The sequence below is a fragment of the Saccostrea cucullata genome, unplaced genomic scaffold, assembly GCF_032062105.1.
Source record: "Saccostrea cucullata isolate Sc308-1 unplaced genomic scaffold, CSIRO_AGI_Scuc_v1 ctg5128, whole genome shotgun sequence".
Taxonomy (NCBI): domain Eukaryota; kingdom Metazoa; phylum Mollusca; class Bivalvia; order Ostreida; family Ostreidae; genus Saccostrea; species Saccostrea cuccullata.
In genome coordinates, this window is record NW_026930485.1 from 1 (window position 1) to 15,511 (window position 15,511).

General features: G+C 33.3%; 1 long non-coding RNA gene across 1 annotated transcript; it reads left to right on the forward strand.

Moving 5' to 3' along the window:
- The first annotated feature begins 4,866 nt into the window (after nt 1–4,866).
- On the forward strand, nt 4,867–15,510 carry LOC134228748 (uncharacterized). Its single transcript, XR_009984064.1, has 3 exons — nt 4,867–4,929; nt 12,125–12,314; nt 15,472–15,510. It is a non-coding gene; the product is annotated as an uncharacterized LOC134228748 (long non-coding RNA).
- Nucleotide 15,511: the final 1 nt, after the last annotated feature.

Here is a 15,511-nt window from a genome sequence, read left to right on the forward strand (position 1 = left end):
CAAAAAACCCAATTTCAGTTATACGAAGTTCTGAAGTTCCGATTTAAAAAAAAATAAATGAATAAAATTGATTTAGATTATAAATATTTGAATTCTTAAGCTCTTTAATTCTGATTTCTTCAATATCTATTTTGGAGAAATTTTTTCCAATAATTGAGAAGTATTAAGGTTGCAGATACCGAATTTCTAAAAATAATAATAAACTTAATTGATGTTCAAAATTCTGCCTTTCTGGTGGCATTAATCTATACTACATTTTATCACTTTCAACACATTATTGTGAAACTGAGAAAAATATATAATATCTCAATGCAATAAATTTCACACCAGCAGGCTCTGTATGAATCTTCACGATGTCATATAATTGGGTTTTAAAAATTAAATGATCATGGGGTGCAACCCATGTAATAAATGACCTCTAATGACTATATTCATTACAATTGATTTAAAAATTGCAATTATTTAAAAAAAAATTCCATCTGGCATCTAAAGATGGGGGTTAATGAAAATATTACATATTAATGTATGATTAATCGAAAATTTTGTAATTGTAATTTACCTCGATGGCATACAATCGTAATACATGTATCTTATTCTGTTGTCAGCTTGCGTAACATTTGATTTTAATCAATTATTTAAGTTCTTTTAAAAAAAAATTCAATCATGATTTTAACAAAATTATCACTGGGGACAATTTTTTTTAAAAAAATATTTGTGACAATTTTTGTACTCGCAGAAAATTTATCAAAAAAGTAAGTAGCTGCAATCGAGTTTCCCCTATATTGATAGACCGGTCTATCAATATTTTTTTTTTTGGGAGACTACGATTAGCAAAAAAGTAAGATAACACAAAAAAGGAAAAAAAACTAATAAAATAAATACACATGATAAGGGGATATGTTTATATATTTTTATTTTTTAATACAAAACAACTTCCCCCCCCCCCCCCCCCCCACCAAATCATTTTTGGAGGTGTGTACCTTAAAAACCGTCCTTACTAACATTATTCATCTAAATTACATGTAAGGCACAACTGTATATTGAACCAAGAAAATTATTGAAACGTAATATTATCATAATCCTTGTTACTATTGTGGAAACAAGATGATGCCTATCATTTTTTCTTTGTGTAAAAAAATATTGATTCTCGAAGTATAATCTTTTTGAACATCTTTTTGCTTGATTTAGACATCACAGATGTACACTTAATTCTCTGGGGCCACGAAAACTTTTCATTTGAATTAAACATTGACATTTTGCCGCTGTTCATAAATTCATAAGTGACACATGTGAATTAGCTAGATATATTATTTAATTTTTTTATACGTTTTTGATATTATTTTGCGTGAAATTTATTATGTGTTTTTAAGGAGAACTAGTAAGTTGTTAGAACTTGTTTCTTATCCTTTTGATTACCAATAAAATATTTTCAAAACAAAACTGTCATTGCTGATTTTCTTCGGGTGCTGTTTAGGAACAAGTGATACATTGAAATCGTGTGGAATCCTTCAATAAGCCCCCTCATTTTCTAACACCTTAAGTTATATATTGTTTACGGGGGAAAGGACAACTGTCACCGCAATGTGAGTTTGCGGGAAATTTTGTCTTTACCTTCATTAATCACACTTCACCCTATAAAACAATTTTAAAACAAATAAATAATTCGTTGCTAAAATTGTCAAAAAAGAACTACTTATTATTTATGGATACCGCTAACAGTGAATACAGACCAGTTTTAACCTGTTTACCGGTATATAAAGGTATTTTTTATTTTCAATTTTTTGCAAACAAATACGAGATGCCGAAACGTTGATTGTCGAATAATTTTTTCATTTTCTTAATTCTTAATTATTATTTATTCTGGTTTATTTAATCATGCCTAACAGCAAAAGTAAAATAATTAAGTTATATATAACGTTAACACATACACCGTAATGCATGGAAGTTTTCTACCACTTTGAACAATAAATTTTCTTTATCAAATTCAATTTCAAAGACACAGCAACATACAATAATTTCAATAAAGATTTATTTCACACCATTTCTATATCATTTTTGTCGCTTTCTTCAACTTAGGCCAAACGACTAGGTATCTAATGCCGAAATTGCTAGAGTTCGAAAAAATCGAGGCCGAACAAACTGCGGGCCGAACTGAAGAAGGCCGAAAAAACATGCATGTTTGGGGGCCACCACCAGGGCTTTGCCCTGGACCCACTGGGGGCCTCAAGGCGGACCCAACCCCTTGCCTAAATTGGCACCCCCTCTAACTTCAATTCCTGGGTCCCCGCCTGAGTGGATACACCCCCCCCCCCAAAAAAAAAAAACTATCGGAAATGCATGGAGTACGTTGTACTTATTCAAGTAAGAGAGATATTTAAATAACTTTGCTAAAACGCGGAACGGAAAACGGAACGGAAAGCGGAACGGAACGGAAAACGGAATATACATTTTTTGGATTAAATCACTTAAAATACACAAATTTTATCATAATCGATATAATTTGACACATTCAATCCCCCACTATGAAATACAAGTTGATTTTGTCATGCTCGTCTTTTATTTTAAAAAATCGCTAACATAGCAGTCACATATAGAATCGAATTTGAAAAGGGGGAACGAACTTGAAAAGTATTTGACAAGCAAAAAAAAAAAAAAAAAAAAAAAAAAAAAAAAAAAAAAAAAAAAAAAAAATTGTTTGATTCGGGGGGGGATATAAACACAAAAAGAAAACAATTGTTTGATTCGGTAGGGGGGATAATTTCCCAAATTTCCCCAAAATCTGTCAATACTATTTTTTTTTACACTTACTTACTACATTTATTATATTCACAAAAAGGGTGAGAATATGAACTTGAACAACATTTCCGTAGTCAAAAGGTTATAACTTTGGGGGGGGGGGGGGAAAAAAGAGGGTTGTTCGAAAATTATTGAGACATTGTGTATATTTTGCTTTCTAATGAAAGTTTTTCAGTGAAAATTGGCACATACATTTGACATACACTTAAAATTAATAAGAGCAAGAAATATTTTAAAAATATTAAATATTTTTTACAATTGTATATAAATGTGTCAATAGTAGGGGTACCCGGAGCAGTCGCGGAATCAGACATTTGAAATATGAAACCCCAAAATTTAACCCCTTTGTGGATCAATAATGAAGCTAAAATAATTTAGTTTAAGTGTATAATTTTTCAGCTTTGGTTCAAATTCATGTTGTGCAATTTATAGAATTTTGATCAGAAATATGGGGGAAATAAAAAACCGGGAAAAACTGCTAACAACAAAAAAATGGATTTTGACGTTAAGGGCGGAGCAGTGAACATACCTAAAATTTTGTGTAGCGCAATGTAGAACTCTTTTTAAGACTGAACGACCTGCTAAAACTATAACAACGAGAAAAAAAAATGATGTGTTAGGGTTTGTTATTTCCTTGGTATACATTTTTTAGCAATTTAATAAACAAGAGTAAAATCAAAAGATCTGGACGACCATGAGTTATTACATACAGTATTGATATCGTTACGGTATTTAACCCGCGTTGCAAATAGCGCGCATGATTCTAAGTGGTTCTTTCCGATAAATGAAATTTTTTGACTGGGGTCAACAGCATACTTTTTTAAAGAATAGTTTAAGAAAAGAACTTTGATTTCTGTAATGTTATTTATGTAATAACAAAGAAGGAAAAGTATTAAACGCTTCCCGATCGTTTCACATGCGAAACAATCTACTGCTAACGTAACGTTAACAGGTTAAATGACGTAGCGAGGCTGCTCCGGGTCGATAGAATATGATATTTATTACTTCACAGAACCTTATATAGTTATGAAATTTGAAAATTTTCTTTAGTGTTTTAGACGTTCTTTATAAGATATTGATGAATTTTATAAATTATCTCCGTCCTTTAAGGAGTAAATGTAATTGTCTAAAATTTTTCCGAACAGCCCTCGTATTTGATATTTAAATGAACCATGGAAAGAGAAAAAAAAGTTTTAAAAAATTATTAAGATTACGTTTAGGGCAAACATTTACGGCAAGCTCGAATAAACATCTCTTATACACACTGGTTGTTAAAATTTTATTCAAAAATAGAGTCCTTTTGTGGATAGACAAAGTTGTGGTAGATATAATGCAGACTGCAGAATCTTTGCATTCATTGCAGTTAAATTTTGTTTATTTGCGGCACGTATGTGTGCATGTTGGGGGGGGGGGCGTATATGAATACCCCGTAAAAATGTGTTTGTATTCCCACTCATCGGAAATGTCTTAGAAAATGTAATAAATTTTCCCCCTTTTTTTGTCCAAAATGTACATAAGGTTTAATAAATCAAATTTTAATGTGGCTGTGGGCCCCTACACAGACCCGAAAAGCCACCCCCTTTTATGACTCGCGAATTCGACACTGCGTGCATAATCTGAATAGCATAACTAGTTATTTTTGTCTTTTCACATATTGAAATTGGAAACAAATTGAAAGAGGGGGGAGGGGTAAGAAAAAAATTCCTACATACAACAAAATTTTACAAGCAAATAAAAGGGGAATATGTCCTTTGCCCAAACACAAAAATCCTATTTCGTGTGTGTGTGTGGGGGGGGGGGGGGTTCTTTCTGTAGCATTTTTTCCACGGAGGGTGTGTATGACTCATGAATATATAATAGTTTACAATTAATTTTTATTAGAAATGACTATTACAACAAGAATATTGCTCTTTTATCTGATTTATATTGAATTTATGTTATTTCTTTGACAAATAATTTTCCGTTTTCCGTTCCGTTCCGCTTTCCGTTCCGTTTTCCGTTCCGCGTTTTAGCAACACCCTTTAAATAATTAGGTGAAGGTCACCAAGGGACGCCATAGAAGGAATGTTTCAGAGGATGGATAACAAAGAACCTCAACCTGATTTCAGACTCCTAGAGAGATGATAACGCGAGGTAAAACATGCAGTTACTCTATAGATTTGATTTTTTATTTGAAAAAAGGTATTTTATAAATAATATTCCAAAAATGCTACTTTTTTTTAATTTTTGATAGTATTTTCCATATGGGCCAAAGAACGTGTAGATAAATGTTAGAATTTGTACAAGTTTAAAATCAAGGCATTTGTTTGAACCCCCACCTTGTTAAAAATAAGTAGGGAGTGCCCTGTATCAAACAAAAGCCTGTGACTGAAATATTTAAATCATTCCTCTCTAAATATCGAATTAATGCGGATACATCAATATATACTCAATAAGAAATTGATTTTTTTTTCCAGATGGCATTTATATTTTAATGGTATAAGATAAAAATATAAACATTGTGTCCGAACCTACAAAGTTGAAATTATTAAGGTCTTCCGTTTTCAGCGGAAGACCTTACTGTTATTCTTAGGTTTCTTTTCCACTATTTTTATTATTATTATTAAGGTCTTCCGTTTATTGTTTTCGTTCGGTTTCTTTTTCCCTATTTTTAGCTCACCTAGCCAAGGCTCAAGTGAGCTTTTCTGATCAAAATTTGTCCGTCGTCTGTCGTTGTGGTTGTCATCGTTGTCGTCTTAAACATTTCACATTTTCATCTTCTTTAAGAACCACTGGGCCGATTTCAACCAAACTTGGCAAAAAGTATCCTTGGGTGAAGGGGATTCAAGTTTGTTCAAATGAAGGGCCACGCCCTTTTCCAAGGGGAGATAATCATAAATTTTTTAAAAATTAATGGCATTTTTAAAAAAACTTCTTCTCCAGAACCAAAGGGCCAGGAAAGATGAAACTCATGTGGAATCATCCTCAGGTAGTGTAGATTCAAATTTGTTCAAATCATGACCCCCTGGGCAAGGGTGGGGCCAAAAACCACCCTTGTTTTTTATAGGAATTTAGGAAAAAACTTTAAAAATCTTCTTCTCCAGAACCACTGGGCCAGGAAAGATGAAACTCATGTGGAATCATCCTCAGGTAGTGTAGATTCAAGTTTGTTCCCATCATGTGGGGCAAGGGTGGGTCCAAAATGGCCATCCCAAGTTTTACATAGGAATATATAGGGAAACCTTTTAAAATCTTCTTTTCAAGTTCTTCAAAGCTATGATTAGTGATACATGTTTTTATATGGAATCATCCTAGGTAGTGTAGATTCTAATTTGTTCAAATGATGAACGCCTGGAGGGGGGGGAATAAATTTATGCCCGATGTGCTCAGGTGAGCGCTGTGGCCCCTGGGCCTCTTGTTTGTACTTACATTGTACTTTATAACTTGAAAACTATAAGTCGTAGAAGCATAAGGTCAATTGCATTTCCCTTACCTTTGACCTTGAATATTTTTTCAAGGTCAAAGGTCAAGGTCATTCCAATTTTTGAAATTTTTTTCTTTTTTTCTATGCTTTCAGACAATTTTTGTTTCTTTTTCATGGAATATAGTTTTAAGGAGTTAGATATAAAACAAATTTGAAATTTAAAGAAGGGGGAAAAGCCTTTATTGTTCTCTGAACAATAAGTCTCCAGTTATTAAGGTCTTCCGTCTTAGCGGAAATTACTGTTATTCTTAGGTTCCTTTTCCACTATTTTTATTATTAGGTCTTCTAATTTCCCTTTCGGAAATTTACTGTTATTCGTCTGTTTTTTAATTATTATTCTTCTTTTTTCATAGTTAGGGTTATATCTAAGCTGTGCGTAGACGGATTTGAAAGATTTTTACAGGGATGATGCATCTTGAGAATATCTCTAACGGTTTTTGTTTTTTTAAAATTCACTGTCTTTTGGATTTTTGGGGATTTTTTATTTTTAAAAAGGCATTTTGTCCAGATTTTTCTCAGAACGGCTCAAGATATGAAAGTGAAACTCACTGAGATGATAGAACATCGAACTCCGTTATGGGCAACTACCTTTATTTTTCGTCGCGGTACTTCCGGTCGCAAACGGAAGTGAATTCAAAAACCCTTATTTCTCAACTTTTTTGTTTTTCAATATTTTTCTTTAGGATTTACAGGATTTATAGAGTGTCATTTGAGAATTCTAATTATATGTTTAGTATCTTGATGCGTGTATATATTGAAAAGTTTGACCAACCCAAAACTTTGTCCCACTGTCGGGTTCAATGCTGTGGGCGTTTCAATTTTTTTTTTTTGATTTCTTTTTTCAGTTGCAAATGATTTTATCTCTTTTATAAAACGTATGGAATATTTTCCGATTTTTTAAAAGCTATTTTTAATATTTTAGGGAAAACCTGTAACTATTGTGATGTATGCGGAGAGACTGCTGTGAATAAATGTAAATAATAAAATACATTCTGAAATTATTTCATGGGATGTCGCATCATAGAACAGTCGGAAGACCGCTTGTTGCTTTAGCAACAAGAACGCATCTAGTTATTATTGTTTTTTTTCTTACTGATTTTGTGTAGCGAGTTCTGAAACGGCTCGCTCGATTTTTATGACACTTTCAGGACTGATAGAGCATGAAAAAATCTAGATATATATATTTTTTTATTTTGATGACGTTACTTCCGGTTTTGAGATTTCCGCGTTTTAGTGATTTTCAGAGGGTCACTTTGTCCGGCAGTTTTCTGAAAAACCACTCAACACAAAAACATAAATTTTCAGTGATGCTAGAGCAACCTTTGGAAAAGTGAATTTCGTATACCACAACCACCGGAAGTACGAAGTGCCGACGCTCGCTATGGTCCGAAAATAGTCCTATCAGGAATTTCAAATTTTTAACACCTTTTCTACGATAACTTTTTACCTAGAAATATTTTGTTAAAAAATTTGAACAAAAAAAAAATAAAATTTCCCAAAATCTTTCAAATGATACCTCGAAAAACTGGCCCTTAAATTAGGGGCCGAGAGGGGCCGAATGTTTTTCCTTTATATCTCAAAAAGTATTTAGTATTTGTTGCAAAGAAGCAAAGTTGTTCAAAATGTCAAGCTTAATCTATTGAAGTCGTCAAAATACGTCCGGCATCGTCACTTCCGGCCAAACCGGAAGTGGTCGGAAAACACGTTTTTTGCTGTTTTAAAGTTTTTTGGGGTTTCATATGTCTCTGGGAGCATATAAAGTAATTTTTCCGTGTGTCGTCGTCACTTCCGGTCAAACCGGAAGTAGCAAAAAATGGCTTATTTTAAAGGTTTTGATGCTAAATTGAAATTATAAAGTCACTGGAGACTAGCTCATTGCTTTCTTTTCTTTTTTTTGGGCAAAACTGGACGGAAGACCTACTCGTTGCATTGCAACGAGCTTTGCTCTAGTTATTATTGTTTTTAGCTCACCTGAGCCAAAGGCTCAAGTTAGCTTTTCTGATCACATTTTGTCCGTTGTCCGTCCATCTAGCTGTCTAGCTGTCTGTCTGTAAATTTTTCACATTTTCGACTTCTTCTCAAGAACCCCTGGGCCAATTTTAACCAAACTTGGTACAAATCATCCTTGGGTAAAGGGGAGTCAAGTTTGTTCAAATGAATGGCCACGCCCTCATTCAAGGGGAGATAATTGGGAATTAATGAAAATTTGGTGGTATGCTTTAAAAATCTACTTCTTAAGAATCACTGTGCCAGGAAAGATGAAACTTATGGGGAAACATCCTCAGGTAGTGTAGATTCAAGTTTGTTCAAATCATGACCCCCGGGGCTAGGGCGGGCCCACAATGGCTGACCAAAGTGTTACATAAGAATATATAGGAAAATTCTTTAAAAATCTTCTTCTCATGAACAGTCAAGCTATAATTGATCATATTTATATTCAGCATTCTCAGGTAGTGTAGATTCAAATTTGTTTAAATCCTGACCCCTGGGGGTAGGGGGGCAAAATGGCCGACCAAAGTTTTACATAGAAATATATAGGAAAATCTTCTTCTCAAGAATAGCCAAGCCATGATTGATCATATTTATAGGGAAGCATCCTCAGGTAGTGTAAATTCAAGTTTGTTCAAATCATGATTGCGGGCGGTCAGGACGGGGCCACAATGGACGACCAAAGGTGCTCAGGTGAGCGTTGTGGCCCTTGGGCCTCTTGTTTTTCTTACCTATTTTGTACACGCAAGTTCTCAAAAACGGCTCCCTTGATTTTCATGAAACTTTCACGACTGATAGAGCATGAAAAAATCTAGACATATATTTTTTTGTATTGATGACGTCACTTCCGGTTTTGAGATTTCCGCGTTTTAGTGATTTTCAGAGGGTCACTTTGTCCGGCAGTTTTCAGAAAAACCACCCAACAGAGAAGCATGAAATTTTCAGTGATGCTAGAGCAACCTTTGGAGAAGTGAATTTCGTATATCACAACCACCGGAAGTACGAAATGCCGACGCTCGCTATGGCCCGAAAATAGTCCAACCAAGAATTTCAAAATTTTAACACCTTTCCTACGATAACTTTTTCCCCATAGAAATATTTTGTTAAAACATGTAAGCAAAAAAAGTATAGAATTCCAAGATCTTTCAATTGGTTCTTCGAAAAAAGGACTGCCCCCCTAAATTAGGGGCCGAGAGGGGCCGAATGTTTTTCCTTTATATCTCAAAAAGTATTTAGAATTTGTAATACGTCAAAGAAGCAAAGTTGTTCAAAATGTCCAGCTAAATCTACTTGAGTCGTCAAAATACGTCCGGCGTCGTCACTTCCGGCCAAACCGGAAGTGGTCGGAAAAACGCGTTTTTTGCCGTTCTTGACAAGTTTTTGGGTTACATATGTCTCTGGGAGCATAAAAACGAGTTTTTTTCGTCCGTCGTTGTCACTTTCGGTCAAACCGGAAGTGACAAAAAAATGGCTTTTTCTGAAGGTTTTTGATGCAAAATTGAAATTATAAAGTCACTGAATACTTCGAGCTCATTGCTTTCTTTTGTTCCGTCACTTCTGGTCAAAACCGGACGGAAGACCTACTCGTTGCTTTGCAACGAGCTTTGCTCTAGTTTATTATTCTTTTTCATTCGATGCATCTTTTCTATAGTCAATGGTTCCTGATACGCATACTCAGGGGAGTGAGGATCAAAACCCATTGGCTACGCGGAAGATGCATTTGAAGTAGTCCAAAGATTTTCAAACAGTAACTGCTAAATATGTTGTTGTAGGGAAAAAGTAGCATTATAAAGATTTTTTTTAAGGAAAAGCCCTTATCTTGGAAAATTATTAGTACCTGAATTATGGCGCGTAACAGTTTCCAAAGGGGTAAAAAATATATAAGCACCTAACGTAATACTCAGAGCCTAATGTACTAACAGGTCCCCTTAATATGGAGCCTAATGCCCCAACAGGTGCCATAACTGTAAAACCCTAACAGGTGCCATATAACTATGACACCTTATGCATTAATAGATGCCATAACTATGGAGCCTAATGCAAAAGTGTTGGAACCGGGGGTGGGTGGGTTAGCCCCCTTTTTTGCAAAGATAGATATTATAAAAGCATTGAAATGTGGGATTAACCTTTTATTGTTGGTTTAGCTCCCCCTTTTGAATTAGGCCAAAAGAAAATATACTCTTGTTTCCTGTCTACTGACCAAAAAAATTAGGGTAGGTAGGTAGGGAAAAAATTTTATTTTGAGAAAAAATTTTATTTTGAAAACTCAATGGATGCAGAACATATATCATGTAATAACAAGAAAATGATATGTTAACAGTTTACAGAGCAAGTTTGGTAATGAAGATTTATAAAGTAAAGGTATCCTGTACACTTGTGATGTATTAGTTCTGTAAATATTGTTGGTAGACTTAAAAATTTTAAAAATAGTCACCCAAAAAATGAAAATGTAATAAAATCTTATAGGGTCAGGAAAAATATAAAATGTAGGGTAGGTTGGATGACAGGAAACAAGAATTTTTTAATTTGGCCTTAGAATGGTTTCAATTTGTGTCCGACGCCTATGTAATGCATTTACAGGAGCCCTAACTATGGAGCCTAATGCATGAACAGATGCCTTATAACTATGGAGCCTTATCCCTAACTGATGTCCTAAATATGGACCTTAATGCATTGACAGGTTTTCTAACTATGGAGACTAATGCCTGGACATGTGCCCTAAATATGGAGCTTAATGCCCTACCAGGAGCCCTAACTATAGAGGGTAATGCTTTAACAGGTGCTCTTGCTATGGATCCTAATGCATTAACAAGTGCCCTAACTATGGAACTCAATACCCTAACAGGAGCCTTAACTATAGAATCTAATGCCCTAACAGGTACCCTCACTATGAAACGTAATGCCTTAGCTGTGGAGCCTAATGTCCTAACAGGTTTTCTAACTATGGAGCTTAAAGTCCTAACAGGTTTCCTTACTATGGAGCCTAATGCCCTAACAGGTGCCCTAACTATGGAGCCTAATGCCCTACCAGGAGCCCAAACTATGGAGCCTGATGCCTTAACAGGTGCCCTTACTATGGAGCCTAATGCATTGACAGGCGTCCTAACTATATATGGAGCCTAATGCCCTAACAGGAGCCTTAACTATAGAGGCTAATGCTTTAACAGGTGCCCTAACTATAGATCCTAATGCCCTAACAGGAGCCCTTGCTATGGAGCCTTTTGCCTTAACAGGTGCCCTAACTATGGAGCCTTATACCCTAACAGGTGCCCTAACTATGGAGCTTAATGCCTCACACGTGCCTTAAATATGTTTCCTTATATCCTCTAACACGTGCTTTAACTATGGAGTCTAATGCCCTAACACGTGCCCAAAGTATGGAGCCTAAAGCCTAAATGGAGGTCCTAATTATACAGCTTAATGCCCTTACAGGTGCCCCATTGACGTAAATTTTGGAAGGGGCCCTTATACAACAAAAAACTTAATAGCCTTGTTTGTGTATCAACTGTCAGACCCACCTTTTTTAAATGTATATTATCTTTAATTTTAAAGAAAATCTATTATATTTTGTAAACGAAGGCATCGCCTGACTGACAACAGTATTTAAAAAAAACATTTAATGTCAAAGAAAAATATATTTTCTTGACCTGAAGGTGCTTGAATTAAAACGATCACATTTATTATTATTGATACCACCACTTAAAGATACTGTTATTTCTCAGAGTTTTTACAGATAACCTACAACATAAAAAAAATAATTATAATTATACCTTACACTCAAATTACGCATCACAATTTTATTTTAAGTGAAAATAACTGAAAGTAAATCTTTCTCTTAAAGATGGACCTTTTTGTATTTTTTCGCTTGTGACTTAGTTCTGTACAGTAATGGCTGGAATAGTGGACTCCTGTCCAAGGAACCTGACGGAAACATTGATAGCCTCTGCCAGACTGGGATGTGGTCAAGACAAGTATGGTAACAAACAGTACTTATGTCTCCCGAACTCAGAAAAGACGGGTCTGGTAGAATTCTGTCACGATGGAGTCATGTGGTTATTGGAAAGAGGTGAGTCATCAAATTTATATTTTTGTTATTTAATAAATTGCGTTTTTGAAACTTCCCCAATACACAGGCAACTTAGCCACATATGTTTCCATATGATTGGTTTCATATGAGAATCATAGAAAAAGGGCATCATATGTGAATCATATGAAGCAAATCATTATTTACATATAATCCACATATGTGAATCATATGAAAATAACTACATATGATTTTCATATGAATACTTCAGTGTGTTTCAAGCCATTTACATATGAGAATCATATGAAAATGGCATCATATGTAAATCATATGAAACACTATGTGTGTTTCAAGCCATTTACATATGAGAATATATGAAAATCTTTAATTAAATATATGAAACACTTGTGTGTTCTTTTTAAAATATTTTTCACATTCTTTAAAATTTAAAAATAATATTTCTGCTTTAAAAAAATTATTACATTACAATGATCAATCTTCATTGGTTAAATTTTTAAAAATATCTTAAAATGCTTACACAACTTTTTTGAAAAAATTTTTTTCATCAAGAGAAATAACTTATTTTTCACAGTGTACATTCTTAAAAGAAAATATACAAACAAGTCAGTAGCATTTGTCGATAATGTTTTAAACATATTCTAACATGAGTACAAATTATAAGATTTCAGCAAAATGATTTGTATTAAAATGTATACTGTACATGTACAAATGAATAACATAATTAGGTAATGTATAAAAATACCATATGACATGAAAGTTCCAAAGCAACATTGAAATATCAGCAATAACATTTGTCATGTATTCTCTATTGTAAATTTATGAAAAATCAAGTTATGGATTATTCCAGCATACATTAGGGGAAATCTTCACAGGTAAAATTAAAAGATTGTGTACATCCTCCCCTTTTCATAATTATTCCATATATATTTCCTTGCTCTTTTTCCTTCTGTATCTTTCAGTTTTTTCAGTTGTCCCCCCTTTTGATCTTCCATGACCTTTTTAAAATCTTTTTGGGAACTGACCGCCCAAAAATGAATATCCACCACTTCTCCTTTTCCTAACAATTTCTTTGTGGCACAGAATGGTTTTAAAAAAATTTCAAAAGTAAAAATAAAATAATTCTTAAATTCTATGAGTTATAAAAGTTACTTAGGTATTATCAGCAAACAAATGTACCAATTCACTGACACAGATATGATACAAGATAAAAATAATGTTATATATGTTATACTAGGTGTTTTGAGGAATCCTATGATGTAATTTGCAAAACAATTACACTATTGAAAGATATGCTTCATAATAAAATCAAAAAAAAAACTTTTTTTTTTTGTTATTTTGACAATTAAATTTGGAATGTTCAAACAGTATATATTAATTCAGATTGTCAAAAAAATTAAGAAGATTCTGATACAGATACATGTATATTATTTTTGGACAAAAAATACACAACAAGTGACGGCAAAAACAGACATTGTGAATCAAAGATATCCCAAACTTTTGGGAAGACTATAACAAAGTTTATTTAACAGTGTGTAGTTACCTTAACTTTAAGAAGCCTTATTTGGGATTTGTTCTTTATCTTACAAGAGGCTGACTGTATATTCCCTGTAAGACAAATACTAACAGTCTCACACAGTAGATATTTTCTAAGAATACATTTAATTAAAACTTAAACTATCAAAATTTTACTTAGCCAAACCCAAAAGATTTAAAATGAAAAGCAAATTAATAGGGCTGTCACGGGTACCCGAAATACCCGGAACCGCAACAATTCATTCGGTTCGGTTTCGGTTTGTTTTTCTGGAATTCGGTTGGTTAATTTGATAGAGTGTAGGGTTTTTCTATAAAAATGGCGTAAAAAAACGAGAGATTTCTTAATACATTGCAATTATAAGGTGATTTAAATAATAGGGATAATTGTTGTCTAGTCAGGAAGCTACTTTAAACTAGTTTAAATGTTGCTATTTCGAAGATTAAATGAAAATATTCTTTTTGTTGTTGAAAATAATACAAATCATTAGCTTTTTTTCCATTAAATTCCCGAACCAAATACCCAAACCAAACCTAAAAAAATCAAACCACCCACCCAAAAATTTTGGAACCGTGACAGCCCTACAAATTAATTTTTTCTTTATCTATTTTGTCTGGGAAATGCATTATAACAGAAAAAAATTGTGAAAGGTTTTTTTTAGAAGGAAAGGGGGGGGGGGGGGGAAACAGAGTAGAAATTTACATATAATTATTAACAATTTCTTTTGAATTAATGTACATTTAAATTCAGCTTTTGATATATATAAGTGAAATTGCAATTTTACTTCAGTTTAAAAAGGAAAGATAAGTGAACACTGTTTCATATGATTCTCATTATACCGTTTCATATGATTCTCATATGAGCAAGTAAAAATTGATTTTTCCCCAGTATAACAAGGACAAATTAGTGAACATTATTTTAATGTTTACATGTTCAGTTTCTATGATTTTATATGATTATTGTGAATATTCATATGATTCCAAACAGGACTTTCATATAAAACATATGTATATTACTTCATATGATTCACATATGTATATCATATGATTCTCATATATTGGCCACATATGATTCTATATATTATATATACATATGATTCTCATATATCCACATATGATCTTCATATGAAAGACGATGCATATGTGGATATAAATGGCTAAATTACCTATGTATGACAGCTTAGGCAAGTATTGAACTTTCCCACATGCAAGTCAAACTCCAAGGTCAAAATCCTTGGTATCCAAACAAAGATCATGTGATAAGGAATGCACAAGTAAAATAACAACCATAGTACATGTGCTTATTTTTTTAAACGTTATGGTGAATATTGAAGTTTTTAAAAGTGGGTCGAACTGTAAGATTAGTGTCAAAAAAACAAAATACTATTTAAAATGAATTTGATGAAATTTATAGAAATGCATTTGCCGAAAAGTTCTCTGCCATGAGCGTGAGTTTAGAATGGTTATCAAGAGTGACGAAACTAAATATAATATATTAAAGGAACCTTTTTCTTGCCTATAGATTAATTAAATCAGTTACACAAGAGACATGTAAATGTTACATCATCCAAATTACACAAAGTAAAAAAGATATACATCTAATTGATTGCGCAATATACCAAGTAATTAACAATTCAGTATAATTTAGGTTATTGTTTGGAAACCACTGGCGATCAACTGTCAAAAAA